The sequence below is a fragment of the Oncorhynchus gorbuscha genome, unplaced genomic scaffold (genome assembly GCF_021184085.1).
Source record: "Oncorhynchus gorbuscha isolate QuinsamMale2020 ecotype Even-year unplaced genomic scaffold, OgorEven_v1.0 Un_scaffold_2445, whole genome shotgun sequence".
NCBI classification, from domain to species: domain Eukaryota; kingdom Metazoa; phylum Chordata; class Actinopteri; order Salmoniformes; family Salmonidae; genus Oncorhynchus; species Oncorhynchus gorbuscha.
This window is the reverse complement of record NW_025746954.1, coordinates 22,501-43,826: the sequence shown is the minus strand read 5'-3', so window position 1 is coordinate 43,826 and position 21,326 is coordinate 22,501. Positions and strand designations below refer to the sequence as shown.

Sequence of the window (21,326 nt, the reverse complement as noted above, 5' to 3'; positions counted from 1 at the left end):
AAACGACCTGCTTCTATTCTACGTGAATAAAATGAGAGTCGGAAAACGACCTGCTTCTATTCTACGTGAATAAAATGAGAGTCAGAAAACGACCTGCTTCTATTCTACGTGAATAAAATGAGAGTCGGAAAACGACCTGCTTCTATTCTACGTGAATAAAATGAGAGTCGGAAAACGACCTGCTTCTATTCTACATGAATAAAATGAGTGTCGGAAAACGACCTGCTTCTATTCTACGTGAATAAAATGAGTCGGAAAACGACCTGCTTCTATTCTACGTGAATAAAATGAGAGTCGGAAAACGACCTGCTTCTATTCTATGTGAATAAAATGAGAGTCGGAAAACGACCTGCTTCTATTCTACGTGAATAAAATGAGAGTCGGAAAACGACCTGCTTCTATTCTACGTGACATCTTTGTTTTGCCAGGGAATGGTCTTGATTATCATTTTAAATGTAGACAGTCATTGCAAGTCATTTTTACTGAGACACTGTGTGATGTAAACATTGGGATAAGGACATATTTCCAGAATCTCATTTCCAAGAAACTGCATCATCATCATTATATTACCGCAGCCTATCTTGCTCCCCCATATGAACCACAGAATAGCCTACAGCCGACAGATTTGTTTTGCTGACAACACCATGTCAAAGCTTCTGCTGACGCATCATTTCTCCATTTGATTTCAATACCTTCTTGGCCTGGATGGAAGATGGAAAACCGTTCCGTGTTAATATTCACAATCATATCCCTCCCAACATCACTATCTAATCTCACTGAGGTAAGGGTAAAAGGCTGGCTCTCACCAATCTCCACAGAGACGTCGCCTGGCTAAACCAGACTCAATGATGATGCTTGAATAGCTGAAAATAGACAGAAAATGGTGCTGAAAGCCTCCAGGTTTCCATATCAACATCCCCACTACAGATTCATCCCCTTCTGATCCCATGCTGAGCAATACAATGATTTGGAGTATTAGGTTTAATGGTTGGGAATATGATGCTGGCACTGCAGCTGGAAGTAATGAAAGGAGCTGGTAAGATACGAACGTAGAGTAATAGCTGTGAAAATGTGTGTGTGTGTGTGTATATATATCATATGTGTGTGTGTGTGTGTATATATATCATATGTATGTATGTATGTATGTATGTATGTATGTATGTATGTATGTATGTATGTATGTATGTATGTATGTATGTATGTATGTATGTATGTATGTATGTATGTATGTATGTATGTATGTATATATGTATATATGTATGTGTGTGTGTGTATATATATCATATGTGTGTGTGTGTGTGTGTGTGTATATATATCATATGTATGTATGTATGTATGTATGTATGTATGTATGTATGTATGTATGTATGTATGTATGTATGTATGTATGTATGTATGTATGTATGTATGTATGTATGTATGTATGTATGTATGTATGTATGTATGTATGTATATATGTATATATGTATATATGTATATATGTATGTGTGTGTGTGTATATATATCATATGTGTGTGTGTGTGTGTGTATATATATCATATGTGTGTGTGTGTGTGTGTGTGTGTATATATCATGTGTGTGTGTGTGTGTGTGTGTGTGTGTATATATCATGTGTGTGTGTGTGTGTGTGTGTGTGTGTATATCATGTGTGTGTGTGTGTGTGTGTGTGTGTGTGTGTGTATATATCATATGTGTGTGTGTGTGTGTGTGTATATATCATGTGTGTGTGTGTGTGTGTGTGTATATATCATGTGTGTGTGTGTGTGTATATATATCATGTGTGTGTGTGTGTGTGTGTGTATATATCATGTGTGTGTGTGTGTGTATATATCATATGTGTGTGTGTATATATCATATGTGTGTGTGTGTGTGTATATATCATATGTGTGCGTGTACGCACGCACCTGCGTTTGTAAAGAGATTTTGTATTGTGCTACAATTATACCAACACAACTCCCAATAAGTATTGTGATGCCTTAGGCATGCATTCTGCCACTATTAAACACATGCTCACACGCACAACCACAGTGGGCAAAGATACATGGTCGTGTTAAATGTGAGAACTGAATAAGGGTTTTATAACTGTTGAATTAATGATGTGCCTGCTACAGAACAATACCCCCATCCACACCATTAAAATGGAAATGACTCCACCCGGTAAGAAGAGGACTTGGAGGGTTTGCCAACGATGCCTAGTGAACACTACAGCACCTTCTGGGCAGCAAAACCAAGTTGGGCCCCTTGTATTGGAAGCCTGTAAAGCGTGTGGCTGCAGTGAGTGACCTTAAAGTGATCAAATGCCAAAAGACTATTAAAAATATAAAGCATTCCTTTTTGATGGCATTAGAAGCCTAATTTGTGACATCGTGACCTTAAAGTGATCAAATGTCAATATCTACTCAACTAAATGTAGACTACTTTCTGACCCCATATAAAGGTCAGTATTAGGAGCTTAAGAGTGAAAAAATTGATTTCTTATCAATGGATTCCTTCTGCTGTAGAATAACAGTTTAATAGAAAAGGAGTCTGGGTGGTTGAATGAATCGGTGAGTCTCTGTCCCAGCGGCAGTGACATCCAGGGACCTGACAGAGTGGGTGTGTGTCTGACAGCCACTCCTCTTCGACCCTCCAGTCCATAGCCTGGGCTATCAGCCAATCAATATCAAGTTAAAGAAGCAGAGTGCTCGAGCCATCCGTACACTGCTACAGCTACAGGTCAAAGACACCGCACAAAGGAAAGGACAGGGGACATGCATCCCTACACTGCTACAGCTACAGGTCAAAGACACAGCACGAAGGAAAGGACAGGGGACATGCATCCCTACACTGCTACAGCTACAGGTCAAAGACACAGCACAAAGGAAAGGACAGGGGACATGCATCCCTACACTGCTACAGCTACAGGTCAAAGACACCGCACAAAGGAAAGGACAGGGGACATGCATCCCTACACTGCTACAGCTACAGGTCAAAGACACAGCACAAAGGAAAGGACAGGGGACATGCATCCCTACACTGCTACAGCTACAAGTCAAAGACACCACACAAAGGAAAGGACAGGGGACATGCATCCGTACACTGCTACAGCTACAGGTCAAAGACACCGCACAAAGGAAAGGACAGGGGACATGCATCCCTACACTACTACAGCTACAGGTCAAAGACACCACACAAAGGAAAGGACAGGGGACATGCATCCGTACACTGCTACAGCTACAGGTCAAAGACACCGCACAAAGGAAAGGACAGGGGACATGCATCCCTACACTGCTACAGCTACAGGTCAAAGACACAGCACGAAGGAAAGGACAGGGGACATGCATCCCTACACTGCTACAGCTACAGGTCAAAGACACAGCACAAAGGAAAGGACAGGGGACATGCATCCCTACACTGCTACAGCTACAGGTCAAAGACACCGCACAAAGGAAAGGACAGGGGACATGCATCCCTACACTGCTACAGCTACAGGTCAAAGACACAGCACAAAGGAAAGGACAGGGGACATGCATCCCTACACTGCTACAGCTACAAGTCAAAGACACCACACAAAGGAAAGGACAGGGGACATGCATCCGTACACTGCTACAGCTACAGGTCAGAGACACCGCACAAAGGAAAGGACAGGGGACATGCATCCCTACACTACTACAGCTACAGGTCAAAGACACCACACAAAGGAAAGGACAGGGGACATGCATCCCTACACTGCTACAGCTACAGGTCAAAGACACCGCACAAAGGAAAGGACAGGCATCCCTACACTGCTACAGCTACAGGTCAAAGACACCGCACAAAGGAAAGGACAGGGGACATGCATCCGTACACTGCTACAGCTACAGGTCAAAGAAACAGCACAAAGGAAAGGACAGGGGGTATGTTCAGAGGGGTGGGGACCAGTGACAACCCGTCATTAGAGCCCCATCTGTTTTGAGGGGGGGGGGCTTGCCATTAATACATGTTCCATAACAGTTTGCAAACAATGTAAATATATATATATCATTGAGTTAATAAAGTCTCCATACAAACATGGTCTATTTTTTGTTTTCTTGAGTAATGCAGCTCCACAATGCGGGTCACTCGTGGGGTTACTACGTCACCACCAAGTCAATGGGTAGAGCTGAAAATTCTAGCCCCTTGGGTGCTGCTGTAACGGATGTGAAACGGCTAGCTTTGTTAGCGGTGTGCACTAAATAGCGTTTCAATCGGTTACGTCACTTGCTCTGAGACCTTGAAGTAGTAGTTCCCCTTGCTCTGCAAGGGCCGCGGCTTTTGTGGAGCGATGGGTAACGATGCTTCGTGGGTGACTGTTGTTGATGTGTGCAGAAGGTCCCTGGTTCACGCCCAGGTATGGGAGATGGGACGGTTTAAAAATTATACTGTTACATTGATGCTGTTGACCCGGATTACTGGTTGCTGTGGAAAAAAGGAGGAAGGTCAAAAGGGGGGTGAGTGTAACGGATGTGAAACGGCTAGCTTAGTTAGCGGTGTGCACTAAATAGCGTTTCAATCGGTTACATCACTTGCTCTGAGACCTAGAAGTAGTAGTTCCCCTTGCTCTGCAAGGGCCGTGGCTTTTGTGGAGCGATGGGTAACGATGCTTCGTGGGTGACTGTTGTTGATGTGTGCAGAGGGTCCCTGGTTCGCGCCCGGGTATTGGCGAGGGGACGGTTTAAAATTATACTGTTACACTGCCATAGAGTTACATTAGAAGTGCCCATCCAGGAAGGCTCAAGGTCATTTGCTACAGATAAAATTACATCAAATCATGTTATATGTACAGTAGCTTTGATTGGACTGATCATGTCAACATCATACTTAGCTAAGTCTTAGCTAAGAGTAATCATCATGAATCAAGCCATTCCTTTTTTATATTGTTTAGTAAGCTGTTAGTAGCCCATGTGCCTCACCCTAATAATTTACCCTCTTAATTTAATCTACTGTTCTGACTTGGTGGTGCATATGTAGCCTATAACCTGTTTTAGAGAAATGTAATCATCAAATATTCGAAGGAGCTGCCATTGTCTGCTTTTATATGCCCCTTTATTTATCCTATAGTTCTGACTTGGTGTACAGGGATAACACCATGTTCTGAATTCTGTCGCTGTACATTTCCAAAGTGCTGAACAAATAGTTATTTTGACCACGCCTGTCCTAGCTCGCTCATTAAGGTCTTAATTGAAATTACAGATTGCCTCTCCATTTTGAACATCCCAAAGAAGCAGGCAGAATAAACTAAATCAAACATCTGTACATGGAAAAGACAGATTTCAACTCGCCAAATTGAGCCCCGTTTTAAATGATCACTGAGAATAAATGTACCAGGCACGAGATGTGTATCATTCACACAGGCAACTATTTTTATTTTGAAAAAAATATTCTGTTCCATTTTATTCTGTTGTATTACATAATGTCTGATATTACAGATTAAATAAATGAATCTTAAAATGGCACTTGTTTTTTTTAAATGACTGAATATACAGTATATGGGCCAATTTAGCCATTAGGATTTGTTATCTGTAATGGTTATGATAAATTAGGCACTATTGTGATCTGTTGGAATATATGTAAATGTGCACATCATTTACTCCATTGCAGGCATTGTGTTCTAAAAATAGTCAACCGGCCAGATTGTGCATTCAGTCAAGCACTAGTGGCCACAGCCGCAATTCAGGGGAAAAATATTCCCTCCCTTTCATCGTTCTCATTTGTGAAATGCTTTTTGTGGTGACGGGGACTGGAGAGCCATTTGAGCACTGTGACGTTTGTTTGTGTGTTAGTGTGTGTGCGGGTGTGTGACTGTGGTGTGTGTGCGGGTGTGTGACTGTGGTGTGTGTGTGTGTGCACATTTGTTTGTCTACATTTGTGTGTTTGCATGTGTGCGTTTGTCTGTTGTGTGTGTGTTTTAGACATATGAAAAGTGCACGGCTAAGGAGCCGAGCGTCAAACTCAGAGGCCGAGGTCATTTATCTCTGGGGTGAAGACGCGCTGTGCATAGGGATATACTGCTGACGACAGCGGATTCAACACCTGGAAATCTGTAAGCAGTCCGTCTCAATGCCATGTTGCACCGTTCCCATCATACAAAACATAAAATGGGAGATGACTGTCATGGTGGAACAGGAACACACTCAGAGCTATAGAATTAATACCGTAATACAGTATTCCCTTCATATATCAATGGGTGACAGAACGTATTCATTAAGAGCTATAGAATTAATACCGTAATACAGTATTCCCTTCATATATCAATGGGTGACAGAACGTATTCATTAAGAGCTATAGAATTAATACCGTAATACAGTATTCCCTTCATATATCAATGGGGGGGACAGAACGTATTCATTAAGAGCTATAGAATTAATACCGTAATACAGTATTCCCTTCATATATCAATGGGTGACAGAACGTATTCATTAAGAGCTATAGAATTAATACCGTAATACAGTATTCCCTTCATATATCAATGGGTGACAGAACGTATTCATTAAGAGCTATAGAATTAATACCTTAATACAGTATTCCCTTCATATATCAATGGGTGACAGAACGTATTCATTAAGAGCTATAGAATTAATACCGTAATACAGTATTCCCTTCATATATCAATGGGTGACAGAACGTATTCATTAAGAGCTATAGAATTAATACCGTAATACAGTATTCCCTTCATATATCAATGGGTGACAGAACGTATTCATTAAGAGCTATAGAATTAATACCGTAATACAGTATTCCCTTCATATATCAATGGGTGACAGAACGTATTCATTAAGAGCTATAGAATTAATACCGTAATACAGTATTCCCTTCATATATCAATGGGGGGACAGAACGTATTCATTAAGAGCTATAGAATTAATACCGTAATACAGTATTCCCTTCATATATCAATGGGTGACAGAACGTATTGGCCTTGCTGCAGCCACAACGCCCTGGCCCTTCGGTGACAATCACACATTTTGTGACTCCTTCAAGGAACAGAGGCTAGTAGCTACAGCTGATATTTCTCAACTTCTGTTCCTTCATCTCTCATTTCTCATCTCCAAATGTAATATTCCACATCTCAAAACAATAGACTGCATGATGGAACAGATTCCACCCCAGAGGAACTATATTCACTTTGAGTGGTTTGTTCTCAGAGTCAGACACAGCACAGTGGCACAGCACTTTCCTCCTTCACTTGTATACAGTCAACCAGGAGTTCAAAGTGATATGCTCTGTTTCACCACTATCCTATTGGAGTCCCAGGCCAGAAATAAAGTTGGTTTTCAGAGGGTCAGTACAGCAGCAGCTTGGTGATAAACTGTCCTTTCCTCCTTAGTAAGGTGGAGCAGCCATAGCCAGTAGTGTTCATCAGGGGACATCATGGTGATTGATTGGTGACAAGTCACAGGCTGGCTGGTTAATTTCTCCAGTGGCAGGCAGGCAGGCAGGCAGGCAGGACCAGACCCAGTTATTATGGCTCCTGTCACAGGCTGAGCTATGGCCCCTCATGGGGGCCCTGTTTCAGTACCCACCACCCACTGTACCACAACCCAGGGTTCTAAAACCATCTCATGCTGAATGGTTCTTTTGCCACTTTTCCCCAATAGGCACTCCTGTAGATCTGAACGACTCTGATTGGTGCAAGCAACATACCGACCTATCAGAAGGAATGGTTGAGCAATTGCATTTGGCTTAAACCTATCAAATCCTTTCCGATCTACAGGAGTGTCTAATAACTAGGGGCTTGGTGTTTGAGTTGGAATTCAGCACCAACAGACCAATAGTGTGGCCAGTCTGGGTCCACCTCACACCCACCCAGCTCTGACAAATCATTTAGAAGAGTGTCTAGGTGGTACAGTACGAGGGGCTATGGGGCAATCTGTACTGGAATTTAGCACCAACCAATGACGTGGCCAGTCTGGGTCCACCCAACTGACCAGAAGAGGAGGAGTTATCCTTTTGGGTGCAGCTGGACACGGCCCAGGAAACAAAGACTATCTGGCAGCAGGTAGCCTAGCGGTTAGAGCGTTGCTGGTTCTAGGGCTAAACCCATTTAGTCGACTGGCCGATTGTTTGGTCGACAGTAGAGCAGTAACAACAAAAACATGACTGGCGCCTGACTGACTGATCCATTGTGGAGCCCGTGGGGAAGGCAGTCCATCACGAAGACATGTGCTACTGAAATTCTAGATGGTAATATTAACAACAATTGTGCAACAAAAATAAAAATGATATAATTTAATAACACATGCGCTTTCTCCCCCGTTAGACAGGAGTTCCTGTTCACGGTTCAGAGTGCGCTGTTTAATTGCCGCCTTTTCCTAGACCATGTTGCTATGTGCATAATAGAAAAGGTTGTCTCAAATTGTGAGCACAAATGTGTTCACTTCTGTTAGTGAGCATTTCTCCTTTTCCAAGATAATCCATCCACCTGACAGGTGTGGCACATCAAGAAGCTGATTAAGCAGCACCTTGTGCGGGGATAATGTGCAGTTTTGTCACAACACAATGCCACAGATGTCTCAAGTTGAGGTTCAGCACAGCAGCAATTGGCATGCTGACTGCAGGAATGTCTACTAGAGTCGTTGCCAGATAATTTAATGTTAATTTCTCTACCATAAGCCACCTCCAATGTCATTTTAGAGAATTTGGCAGTGCGTCCAACTGGCCTCACAACCGCAGACTACGTGTTATTGTTTTTATTGTATATTGTTTTAACTTTTATTAAACTACGACAGTCAGTTAAGAAAAAACTCTTATTTACAATGACAGCCTACCCCTGCCAAACCCGGATGATGCTGGGCCAATTGGCCTCTTGCACTGAGATGCAGTACCTTACACCGCTGTGCCACTCGGGAGCCTCATGTGTAAGGCGACGTGTGGGCGAGTGGTTTGCTGATGTCAACGTAGTGAATAGAGTGGCCCATGGTGGCGATGGGGTTATGTAATGGGCAGGGATAAGCTATTTGAACGCAGAGATAAGGCCCATGGTGGCGATGGGGTTATGGTATGGGCAGGGATAAGCTATTTGAACACAGAGATAAGGCCCATTGTCGTCCCATTCATCCGCCGCCATCACCTCATGTTTCAGCAGGATAATACACGGCCCGCAAGGATCTGTACACAATTATTGAAAGCTGAAAATGTCCCAGTTCTTCCATGGCCAACAGACTCACCAGACATGTCACCCACTGAGCATGTTTGGGAGGGTCTGGATCGACAGCGTGTTTCAGTTGCCACCAATATCAAGTGGAGGTCGACCGATTAATCGCCATGGCCGATTAATTAGGGCCGATTTCAAGTTTTCATAACAAATCAGTAATCGGTATTTGCATTCCACGAGTAAACTGCATGCAGGCCAAGCTGGTTCAAATCCCTGAGCCGACTCCGTTAAAGATTGGTCGATCTGCCCTTGAGCCAGGCACTTAACCCTAGTTGCTCCAGGGTCGCCATCATGAGTGGCTGATCCCCTGGCCGTGACCCCACTCTAGCGGGTGTCTCAGGGGAAGTGGGATATGCAAAAAAAACATTTCAATTTCATTACACTGTACAGGTTAGACATTTGCACGTGTGAAACAGGACAAATTCAACACCTCCTATTTGACCTTCTGAATGGTTCCCATGTAATAAACAGTTCTAGGGCCAGGAATGAAAAACAGAGGGATGGAGAAACCAAATTACCAGCTGCTGTCATGAGCTCAGGCTGCACTGTACCATGAAAGTGATTTGAGTCGAGGCATTTATATTCTCGCTTTCCTTTCGACAACATTCTCTTAGAGAGAAAAAGAGGGAGGGTGAGCGAAAGAGAGTGGGAGAGAGAGAGGGGGGAGGGGGCAACAATTGGAAATGCAGCTGTGAGAACATGGAGAGAGAGAGAGGGAGCAGAAATATGGAGAGAGAAGGAGAGTGGGCAACGATTGGAAAGACAGCTGAGTGAGAACATGGAGAGAGAGAGGAGAGAGGAGAGAGAAGAGAGCGAGAGAGAGGAGAGAGCGAGAGAGAGGAGAGAGCGAGAGAGAGCGAGAGAGAGGGGAGAGAGCGAGAGCAGAAAGACTAAAACAAGGAAAAAGGGAAAGGCAGCATGCAGAGCGAGGAGGATGTAACAGTCAAGCAGGTTGGATGAGTATAGGACGTCCTCCCCATGACAGCTCTCCAAACGAGTGTTCTGCATACTTCAGGGGACATGGTGATAAAGCAGAAATGATAGAGAGCTGGAACTTGAAGAGTTTTTATTCCTCTACGTACTGCAACAGACATATTACATATTGGTCTGAATTCGGTTCTGATACCGTTTGGAGCAGTTCATTGATTTACAGGAGGTTACTGTTCACACAACAGACTGCAGTAGCTAAGGGTCAGCTGCTGTATTCAAGTCCTAGTTGAAATGCAGAGTAGATCAACAATATATTAAGCGAGTGTCAGGAATAGAAGTGGGTAAGTGAGTAGTAGATAACTGGCAGGTAGCTAGGCCGAGATAAGTGGGTTTTGTAAAAACTCACCCTTTCTTACCAAAACCACACAAACATATTCTTCAGCAATCACGAGCCGGCTACCACCCGGTTACTCAACCCTGCACCTTAGAGGCTGCTGCCCTATATACAGAGACATGGAATCACTGGCCACTTTAATAATGTTTACATACTGCGTTACTCCTCTCATATGTAAATACTGTATTCTATTCTACTGTATTTAGTTAATGCCACTCTGACATTGCTCGTCCTGATATTTACATATTTCTTAATTGCATACTTTTACATGTGTGCATTGTTAGATATTACTGCACTGTTGGAACTAGGAACACAAGCATTTTCGCTACACCTGTAATAACATCTGCTAAATGTGTATGTGACCAATAAACTTGTCACTGTCAATTGCTTCCCAAAAGAGATTGAAAAACTGAAGAGAATCCACCTTTTCATTTTTTCACAAATAGATATTTCTTTCAGGAGATTCCTCTTAAAACATGGAACTGCACATTGGATGGCCAGTGGCCTGCCTCTTACAATGACAGTTACAGGCGGAAAATGACAAGCACTTTTCTGGCTTGTCAGCTTCCTTCCTTGAGTTATTCGAGGTACATTCAGACTGTCAGTCAGTTGGTAGCATGGCATATGAGAGCATACAATAACCATTGTAGAACAGTGTGCATACTTGGCGCATAATCTTGCCTGCGTTCCAAGATCTTCAATAAAACATTTTAGATTAATTCCAAAATGTATATGCAAATGAAACTATTTATCACACTTGGCAGAAAAAGGTTCCATTCTAAACCAGCGATGTCTTTTTAACTCCTTAGTTATAGGCCTAAACAACGATAGCAGGTTGACCCCACAAACCCGCTAACCTGCATAGCAGTGGAGGCTGCTGAGCGGAGGACGGCTCATAGTAATGGCTGGAATGGATTCAATGGAATGGTAGCAAGCACACGTTTGATACCATTCCAGGCATTATTATGAGCCGTCCTCCCCTCAGCAGCCTCCACTGCTGCATAGTGATAACTATGGCAGTCCAAGTCTACTACACAAAGTCAAAAGTGAGAGCCGCGAGACAAAAGGTGTCTACAAAACAGGAACAATTTACTCTGATTTGAAAAGACCTCAGGCTCTCAGAGTATCTAGGATCAGCACTCATAAGATCACATGGACAGGGGGAACCTGATCCTAGATCAGCACTCCTATGACTGTGATGCTTTATGAATACAGGGCACTGGGCTACTTGACATTCCAAAGAGCATTCATTTAACTGATCTGTTCTCATCAGCAGCCATTAACAGAGTGTCAATCCAATTCTATTCCTTGATTTTTGGCCAATCATTGAGCTGACTCATTACTCCTCACCCATCATCATGGATTCAGATTCACCAATACAAATCTGGAATTGATTAGGAGCAGGGTGACAGCTAGCCAGGGTCATTGAGAATGTGTGTCAGTGCACCTCCCGTCACAGATACATTCCTTACTGACATCAGTGTTTCATTCATAGATGGTTAAAAAAGGGGCAATCTGCAGTTGCTATATTCATTTTTGGATTTATACGTGAACGATATGTAACTATTTATTCTTGAAGAATATAACTTAAATGCCCCACGAGTTTAGTTCAACTGTTGTACCACGATCAGAACCCATCAGACTGAGTTTAGTTCAACTGTTGTACCCCCATCAGAACCCATCAGACTGAGTTTAGTTCAACTGTTGTACCCCCATCAGAACCCATCAGACTGAGTTTAGGAAACCCTGCAGATATGTTAGTGAGAGGAAGCCCAGTGGCCATCAGTGGGAGAAGATGGAATGAGATGGATCTGGGCCGACATTCTGATCATTTACTCAACAATGAAACATTTGATCTGAATGTAGTTAGTTATATAGCTGACTATGTTTTGTAGACTTTACCCTTTGCCGGTTTCAAAAAATGACGTTGTTTAGAAGTGCAAAGGTGAATTGTGTTATTGTGCACGCGCACTTCAAAGAGTAGGTGTTCAAATGGAAATATGTAAATCCATGCTAGAACGCACCAATAGGATCTCACTAGCTTGTGCTTGGCTCTGCCCACCACTATGGCTCATTTGTTCCCATTTGAAATGACAGGCTGTGGTTTATCGTTGGTACAGCGCTCAGGACAGCTCCGGACCAAATCAAGCACTGCATGTTTATATTAATTCTTACCCAAACAGGGTGCTCCTTAAGATAGTGGTTACTGTGACACTGGCTGACTGACAGGAGTGAGGCAGCAGATTTAGCCACAGAGCGCCAGCCAGCCAGCCAGCCGGACAGCAATCAGACATTCTTCTCTGTTGGGTGACAGTTTAGACCATGTTTGAAGAGAGTGTTTGTGAACTTCTATAACACAGGGTGATCTTTGAAAGCTAGCCACCTATAGCTAGCAAGTTAGCAAACCAATGTATAGCTGGAGCCCTGAACTGGAGAAAACAGTTAGATAGTTAACTTCTAGTTAAGATATTTAGCAGGCAAACATTAGTAGTGAATCACCTCTCTTGTGCTGCTCAACAGTGAATTGTCACGGTCGCTCTGTGTGCCATTTGTAAACATACAATAGAAATGTTTTTAAATTGGCGGTATTGAAAAGCATACCGTCGGTACTTTAAAATAACCCCGATACACGGTACACCGTCCAAGACTACTTGACATTGCCTGAAAATAGTATGTTTATGTCACTACTCTTGTAATTCCTATTTGTTGTAGGCTAATTATACCTGATCACATCTTTAACACCAGTGTATCATTCTGAGGGTTAGAATATGGACAGGCAAAACCCATTTTACAGTCTTTGAATTTTAATTCCCTGAGGTAAAGAACTTCAAAAAGGCAGAAACTCCAATTGGAGGACAATACATCTCAATAGTTCCTCAACTGAGCCTCTACTGGATACCACATAACTGGAAACTGAGCCTCTACTAGATACCACAGGACTGAAATCCTATGGAAACTGAGCCTCTACTAGATACCACAGGACTGAAATCCTATGGAAACTGAGTCTCTACTGGATACCACAGGACTGAAATCCTATGGAAACTGAGCCTCTACTGGATACCACAGGACTGAAATCCTATGGAAACTGAGCCTCTACTAGATACCACAGGACTGAAATCCTATGGAAACTGAGCCTCTACTAGATACCACAGGACTGAAATCCTATGGAAACTGAGCCTCTACTGGATACCACAGGACTGTCACATTCTGACCATAGTTCTTTTGTGTTTTCTTTGTTTCAGTGTTGGTCAGGACGTGAGCATTCTATGTTTTATGTTTCTATGTTGGGTTTGTTGTTTGGCCTGATATGGTTCTCAATCAGAGGCAGGTGTTTATCATTGTCTCTGATTGGGAACCATATTTAGGTAGCCTGTTTTGTGTTGGGTTTTGTGGGTGGTTGTCTTCTGTTTTTGTGTCTATGCACCAGATAGGACTGTTTCGGTTTCTCACATTTGTTGTTTTGGTATTTTGTAGTGTTCACGTTTATGGTCTTTATTAAACATGTTGAACACTAACCACGTTGCGCTTTGGTCTGATCCTTCGTCCACAGAAGAAAACCGTTACAGAAACAATGTTTTGCTTTTTGGAATTCGCTACCTCTCTCTTATTGGAAGGATAAATGTCATCAAAATGAATGTTGCCCAAATTTTTATATTTATTTCAATGTTTACCCATTTTTATTCCAAAATCTTTTTTTAATTCACTGGATCAAACATTCATGTATTTGATTTGGGATGGAAAGGTACCACGGATTGGTAGAAAGTCCCAGTGTCCCTAGGCAAAAGGTGTGTCAACCCAATTGTAACGCAGTCTCTTAAAATTTGGAATCAGTTCCGTTTTCCCTTTAGCCTCCGAGGCTTTTCTCTATCAATCAATCAGAACATTTTATTTCCTCCAACTTTGAATGATGGGGCTTTTGCCATTTGGCACTCACTAGGCCTCTCCTCACTAGCCCAATTATTCTTTGATACATTTGCCTCTTTTGCTCAGCTACAGGAAAAGTTCAACCTTCCCCAATCCCACTTTTTCTCCAGACTAGGAACTTTGTCAGAGCTAACACACCTGCATTTCCCCATAGGCCTGCGAATACAGCTATAGAGAGCATTTTTGAGCTGAACAAGCTTTCTAGGGGCGCAATTTCAGATGTATATGCAATCATTCATGACCTACAGAACCCTTCTTTGGTGCCTTTAAAGACTTGATGGGAAAAGGATTTGGGGGAGGAACTTGGGGAAGACGCCTGGGAATCTGTGCTGCACAGGGTGCACTCGTCCTCTTTTAGCACTAGACACAGCCTCATTCAATTCAAGGTGGTTCACCGTATCCACTGGTCGGGGGCCAAACTTGGAAGAATATTCTCTGATTTTGATCCTACCTGTGTCAGATGTAAAGTGGAACCAGCCACACTGTTGCATATGTTTTGGGGCTGTCATAAACTGTCAGGTTTCTGGGAATTCATATTTAAATGTTTCTCTGATATATATGACACTGTTATAGATCCGTCTCCCCTTACAGCCCTTTTTGGAGTACTGCCCATATGTAACCCCCTATCAAGACTCCAGTCGGACACGGTTGCTTATACAACTCTTTTAGCTAGACGGCTAATACTACAGAACTGGAAGATGGCAGCTCCCCCACCTTATAAATATTGGGTGAGAGATGTATATAAAAAATGTCATTTAATAGATGTGGGAACCCCAAACTGTTGAGGCTTGGGCTCCATTCCGGTCTTACTTTAAACAGTCCATCCTCTGACGGCATTCATATTAAAACAAAAATAAGTCTGTATTTGACCCCCCTATGACTTAAAGGCGGGACGAGCATTTCTTTTTTTGGAGGGGGGGGGGGGGTTAAGGTGATGATGATGTGCTTATTGATTGACCTGAGGATGCCTTGTTCATCTTGCCCGGTCAGAGACTTGTTTTGCCCTGTTTTTTTAAATTTTTTAAAAACATTTTGTTCACGCTTACATGAAATTATTATTCATTTTTTTCTTTTAAAGCATTGTAAACTTTATTTTTGGTCCAGTGGATGGTCAGTCTGTGGCCATGACTGTCTGTGAGTGGTTGCATTTCTCCACCCTTATCCCTTGACTGTTCACAGGAACAATGGTGAGGTGTTTGCTCTGTCCCAGTACTACAGATTGCCCTTTAACCTTTGTAGCCTTCTGCCTGGTGCGTTTAACTTGTCTAAAGTACAGTATCTTTAAAAAGTTTTTTTTTTAAATATTTGTATTTTTTCTAGTTGAGTATATTATTAATATTGTTTTGTGTTGTCTTGTGTGTAAAACTGAATAAACAGTAAAAAAAAAAAAGAGAGAAAAGTAGTGCACTAAATAGGTAATAGGGTGCCATTTGGGACACATCCCTACTCTATAATAAAGAAGTGTGGTGCGGTCCGATGGGGGAAGGGAATACTAATGAAGAGTCTAAACGGACACACCGCATTCATTACATTGATACCCTGGACATTGGAAAATCCAGGGTGCGATGAATCAAGTCTAGACTAATAGTTTGTATTTGGCCTCGGACTACAATGGATATTTTTGTTACTAGGAGGATGGTTTAAAAGCGGATTGTCAATGGCCTATGATCTGCAAGGCATTTAAAGGCCTACGTGATTGAAGCTAGTTGTCACGTCCTGACCTTTGTCTCTTTTTATGTCTCTGTTTTAGGTTGGTCAGGGCGTGAGTTGGGGTGGGCATTCTATGTTTTTGTTCTATGTTTTGTATTTCTGCTTTTGGCCTGGTATGGTTCCCAATCAGAGGCAGCTGTCATTTGGGGTCTCCGATTGAGAGCCATACTTAGGTAGCCTGTGTTCCCACTATGATTTGTGGGTAGTTGTTTTCCGTCTTTGCGTTTCTGCACCAGACAGAACTGTTTCGTTTGTTTCCACTTTGTTGGTTTTTTGTTCTAGTGTTCAGTTTCTTCATTAAATGTACCATGAACATGTACCATGAACATGTACCACGCTGCACCTTGGTCTACTCCTTTTCCACCAACGACAATCGTTACACTAGTGGTGCAGACCTGAGCAAAACAATGATGGTTACACAAATGGAATAGCAGGATGGACACTTGACTAGGAGGCTGTATAGAACTGAAGAAAGCAATGATGGTTACACAAATGGAATAGCAGGATGGACACTTGACTAGGAGGCTGTATAGAACTGAAGAAAGCAATGATGGTTACACAAATGGAATAGCAGGATGGACACTTGACTAGGAGGCTGTATAGAACTGAAGAAAGCAATGATGGTTACACAAATGGAATAGCAGGATGGACACTTGACTAGGAGGCTGTATAGAACTGAAGAAAGCAATGTTGGTTACACAAATGGAATAGCAGGATGGACACTTGACTAGGAGGCTGTATAGAACTGAAGAAAACAATGTTGGTTACACAAATGGAATAGCAGGATGGACACTTGACTAGGAGGCTGTATAGAACTGAAGAAAGCAATGATGGTTACACAAATGGAATAGCAGGATGGACACTTGACTAGGAGGCTGTATAGAACTGAAGAAAGCAATGTTGGTTACATTGAGTGTGGAATAAGGCTGGATACTACAACTAATGGGTTCTGACAAGTCTGCTTTAGCTGGAGGTGAATCAGTGACAGTGAGCTGGCTAGTTCCTGCTCTGCAGCTGGGGGGGGGGGGGTCTCGCTCACTCTCACAATACAGATTTATAGGAACATCCATCATTACCATCCTCATAGTTTGTTGGGCCAACAGTTAAGCAGCGAGTGAAATTACAACTCCATTCTCCTGGCTTTTTGGAGGATATTATTTGGCAACCCACATTTCCCATGAAATCAGGATAAATCCCCAATAGGCTCTGGTTATAAAGCAGGAATATGGGAGTGCAGTGGTGGCAATATGCAGCCATAGACCTTTAAAATGACAGCCCACTATACAACAGCCGATTTTATCCAATTGAGATCTGACAAAGGAGTTACTATAGCTTCAGCCCTCAGGCAAATGCCATGCAGAAGGCAGCATGGATGGCTAGAATAACGATGGATGGATAGAGTGGTTAGTGGTTGAGACACCATGGTGCTCTGGCTCCCCAGTCTCCCAATTACTGTCATACTGGAGTGAAATATGACCCGTGTTGCTAAAGCCACCACACATTGTTGCAGTGTGGGGTGTGCTGAGAGAGAGACCTCTTTGTGCCAGATTACCTGCAGTATATGGAACCTCCTGCCACACCCATAACAACAATGCTAACGGTCTCTAACTATTGAATTGTTGTCCTCATTCATTTATTTCTGTATTGTCCTGTTCATTGTTATTACTCATTGAGTATTAATATTTTTCCTATTTTTATTATTATTATCATCTATCTGCGTCATCATTGATTTAATAGCCACAGACAGAAAGACACCGAGAGAGAGAGAGGAGAGCGAGAGCAGAGCGAGAGCAGAGAGCAGAGAGCAGAGAGAGCAGAGAGCAGAGAGAGCAGAGAGCGAGAGAGAGAGAGAGAGAGGAGAGCAGAGTAGAACCAAGCTCCTAGCTTCCTGCTGTTAACGTTTGGCTTATACACTCTGGACATGTGGAAGGGCATATTGAAGGACATACGGCCCATATTCATATTCCCTGTTACTCCTCAACTCAGCATTTTTCATGTTTGCTTATCTGGGCCGAACCAAGGTGCTCTTGTTTCACAAAGGCAGATAGAGATGGGAAGTGGCACTGACAGTCTGGAATCATGCAAGCTACAATGACTAATACATCCAGTTAAAAATAACCCCAGGGGTTTTCATTTCCAAACACGACATCCTTTAACTGCAGTCTGCGGTAGCTAATAACGCACTTCTGGATTTTAAACTCTTTTAATACTCAGCACTCTAAGGTGAAGAGTCTGGCCTGTTCCATATTAAATCGAGAAAGATCGCATCAGGGGTCCTATTCAGTTGGTGGATATGTTTTGAAAAGGAGACCAGGGGATAAGCTACTAACCATATTGTCCATTGAGAAGACAATGTATGAATGAATGAGTGACATTCCAATTTGTAAGTCGCTCTGGATAAGAGCGTCTGCTAAATGACTTATAATAATAATAATATATGCCATTTAGCAGACGCTTTTATCCAAAGCGACTTAATGTAAATGTAAATTTCATTTTCGTGTCAAATCACCAGTTGGCAACCCATCCCTTACGGGATTAATTGACACATAAACAAACATTAAAATCATTAACTGTGATAATTCTTGCGGTGTTCGGTGCAGCGCGCACCGCATAAAGAGGGGACATAATAGTAAATAAGCTTATCCAAGCATTAATTACACAAACAGTTCCCTGCTGAACACGACCCTGACAAACAGATAGATGGGCAGCCAGTCAGATCTAGTGATTGGACGGCTGACTCCCGTAATTCCCTCCAATCACGGCTCTAGATGGATAAAAGCCTCTCAATTACACACTGACTCATCAGACAAGAGGGCCTGTCAGGAGCAGATAAACAGTGTGTGCGCATCTGTCAGTGTCTGGTGGGGGGAAGGGGGGGCAACCTTTTTGTAACGGATGTGAAACGGCTAGCTTAGTTAGCGGTGGTGCGCGCTAAATAGCGTTTCAATCGGTGACGTCACTTGCTCTGAGACCTTGAAGTAGTAGTTCCCCTTGCTCTGCAAGGGCCGTGGCTTTTGTGGAGCGATGGGTAACGATGCTTCGTGGGTGACTGTTGTTGATGTGTGCAGAAGGTCCCTGGTTCGCGCCCGGGTATGGGTGAGGGGACCGTCTAAAGTTATACTGTTACACTTTGAGGACCTTCCCCCTCCGGAAGCCGGGCTGCGTTCACAAGAGTATCAATCTACCCAGATGTTCTGTGGTGATAGTCATTGATGTGTGACTATGAAAACTCAACTCCCCCTTCCATTCTGGCTGACAGTGCTGTGTAGAAAATGTGGGGAAATTGTACACTGAGTATACCCTCGCATTAGGAACACCTTCCTAAAATTGAGTTACACCACCCCACCATTTGTCCTCAGAACAGCCTGAATTCGTCGGGGCATTGACTCTACAAGGTGTCGAAAACGTTCCACAGGGATGCTGGTGCATGACGCCCATGACTTTCTTCCCACAGTTGTGTAAAGTTGGCTGGATCTCCTTTGGAAATGGACCATTCTTGAGACAAAGAAGAAACTGCTCAGCGTGAAAAACCCAGCAGCGTTGCGGTTCTTGACACCTACTACCATACCCCGTTCAAAGGCACTTAAATATTTTGCCCTGCCCATTCACCCTCTGAATGGCAGACATTCTCAATTGTCTCAAGGCTTTAAAAAAAAAATCCTTATTTAACCGGTCTCCTCCCCTTCGTCTACACTGGTTGAAGTGGATTTAACAAGCGACATCAATAAGGGATCATATCTTTCAGCTGGACTCACCTGGTCAGTCTGTGTCATGGAATATTTTGTACACTTAGTTTATTCACCATATGTGATGACGTTGCACAAATGTAATTCCCCACAGAATGACCGAAGTGAAGTGCAGGGTCAGAGAGACAGAGATACAGCACAGCAGCAAGGTATGGGGACACGTCTACTGGGATCAAAGCACATTAAATGACCCCTCAGGCCCCGGGCCAAGACATCCTATCCTATTGGAAGGCTGGCTGCACCTTCCTTAACAACACTCTTGTGCTTTGCTGACTGGTGTCTGCCAGACAGCCATCATTCTAATGAAACAGTAAACAGTTCATTAAGGAGGCCCGACATCACACACACACACACACAGTTTATATTAATCTGACACACGGGTGAGGTTTCACATAATTCACATTGCATTCTTCATTAACTTGGCAAAGAACCTCATTAGTGTCCTCATTAGCCCTTGGGGACTAGGTATTATTATTCATTGCCATGCCAACACTCTGGGTGACATGGTGTTGACATTCTAGTTAGGAAATCACTGAGCTCTTAACAGTAACTTATTAATAATGCATGGGATAGGTGACACTTTAGTGCAGTCATCTGGAGCTAAGGAGAACAAGAGGGGAAAAGGAGGACAAAGAGACAGAATCATTCAATTCAAGGAAGAGTGTGTGTGTGTGTGTGTGTGTGTGTGTGTGTGTGTGTGTGTGTGTGTGTGTGTGTGTGTGTGTGTGTGTGTGTGTGTGTGTGTGTGTGTGTGTGTGTGTGTGTGTGTGTGTGTGTTCCCCAACAGGTCTTCTGCATTCAGTTTCACTACATTATATGACTATATTCAGAGAGAGGAAAGCTATTTAGTCCTCATTTAACAACATGTCAAGACGTGATGGAATGAATGGGAAAACCCTCTCTTGATTCAATGCTTTGCTAATTGAAATGCATCACTGTATTCTCCAGACTGCCTATATCTTTTTCACGGTAGGCCTGTTGATTAGTTCAAGGATCTGGAATTCTGTTACAATCCAGTGTACTTCAAAGTAGTGCCATTTAAGATGGAAACGAAGACAAAAATATTTGAAACAGCGACGTGCATGACACCCTCGCTCAACAATCTCACTATTTGACAGTTCATTAGAACTCTACCGGTTTCCCAAACCAACAGAGCACGTACAGTGCAGACCTACAATAACAGACTACTGTGCAAAACTTGTGAAGTCACAAAACCCTAGTTTGGATGTCTACATAACGACGCAGCGGTCCCATCTATGAAGTCTTGCTACAGCGAGGCACTCTCCTTTCACTACTCCCACACAGTAGTTTCAGTTTACCGTATGCAGTAATTTCACCGGAGATCGGGTTGTTTTGAGTGCGTAGGGGAACGGTTTAGTACATCCGACAACTCCAGCACGGAGTTTGGCGACCATTCGCAACGAAGCCATCGTCGTTAAATTAGTCCATGCGTTCTGGCATACTGAGCAGT

At 43.0% G+C, this 21,326-nt stretch overlaps 1 protein-coding gene across 1 annotated transcript in view; it reads right to left on the bottom strand.

Moving 5' to 3' along the window:
• The window catches only part of LOC124025777 (calcium uniporter regulatory subunit MCUb, mitochondrial-like), a 32,415-nt gene that overhangs the window by 10,866 nt on the left and 223 nt on the right, over positions 1-21,326 (bottom strand). Inside the window, 1 exon segment of the mRNA XM_046339111.1 lies at positions 21,175-21,326. This exon segment is cut by the window's right edge and continues 223 nt beyond it. The gene's annotated coding sequence lies outside the window, so the exon portion shown is untranslated.